The sequence below is a fragment of the Schistocerca piceifrons genome, chromosome 10 (assembly GCF_021461385.2).
Source record: "Schistocerca piceifrons isolate TAMUIC-IGC-003096 chromosome 10, iqSchPice1.1, whole genome shotgun sequence".
Lineage (NCBI taxonomy): Eukaryota > Metazoa > Arthropoda > Insecta > Orthoptera > Acrididae > Schistocerca > Schistocerca piceifrons.
Window position 1 is genome coordinate 118,019,621 of NC_060147.1, and position 1,180 is coordinate 118,020,800.

The window sequence follows — 1,180 nt, forward strand, 5'->3', positions numbered from 1 at the left end:
AGCAAAGTGTGACTGGATACAGTCAGTAAAGTTAATAAATGGAAATAAACATTGAAATGTAATATGATATGGAATTTAAAGCTCTTACTTAACTCTATTACAAATTAAGGAGACAGTTTTATCAAGTGCAGAGAGCAGGAGGGATAAGGGGAGGGGGGGAGGCAGAATTATATGGGGCCAGCCTTGCACTTGCAATCCAGCTCTCTACCAGTTTCACTACAAACAAACTTGTACTAGGCAAGTAATTCTGTACAAAAGTTACTTTCAGTTAATCGACAATCCTAGAAATATTTATTTATTTATTTCACATATTCTAGCACACTTGTGCGGAAATGTATCTTTCCTTCCATTTCGCTGCAACCATATTTTGCATCTTTCTGCATGCCTTTCGCTTTGTGGAAGTCGGAAAAACCTGTTACCACGATCTGCCTTCGAATAGCAGTTTAGTGCACGACACTGACTTTCTTCACCACAGAAAAGTTGACACTTTTTGTTAGGCTCTTATATTAACATAAAATAAATCTGATTGTTTCACACATTCACACACACATATCCACGTATTGTTGATATATGTCCGACGTGAATACATGTCGCGAGCTTGAGACGCGGCTCAAATACGTGGGTATTCGCGTTCTCAACGACGTGGGACAAGGGAAGATTAAGGTCACATAATTGATAACAGCTTATGCTAATCAAGAATGGATAGTGCAGATAGCAAGCGAAACAGTACTTCTTACACAAATCTCTTTCCTTTGGAGATATACATTGTAATTCCCATATTAGGAACAGGCATCGGTGGTTCAGTGGTAGAATGCTCGCCTGCCACGCGGGCGGCCCGGGTTCGATTCCCGGCCGATGCAAGATTTTTACATGCCTACTTCGTTTCCACGAAGCGCAATATATATATATATATATATATTATTGAAACAAATTTAGCCACCAACTGCAGTTTGTAAAAATTAATGACGATGTTCCTACTTCGTTTCCACGAAACAAATTTAGCCACCAACTGCAGTTTGTAAAAATTAATGACAATGTTCAATCAGTTGTTCGTGGTGCATTTGACACAACAGTTTTCTATGACAGTAGAGAAGCTATCCACCATTTACACACTGCAAGTAATAGAAAAGAGACCTAAATTCAGTAGTGTGGCCTTATAATGTGTGGTCTGAGATAATCG

The 1,180-nt window shown here is 39.0% G+C and overlaps 1 non-coding gene across 1 annotated transcript; it reads left to right on the forward strand.

Annotated features, from left to right (window-relative positions):
• The first annotated feature begins 789 nt into the window (after window positions 1-789).
• Trnag-gcc lies at window positions 790-860 on the forward strand. Its single transcript has one exon. It is a non-coding gene; the product is annotated as a tRNA-Gly (tRNA).
• The last annotated feature ends 320 nt before the right edge of the window (window positions 861-1,180 follow it).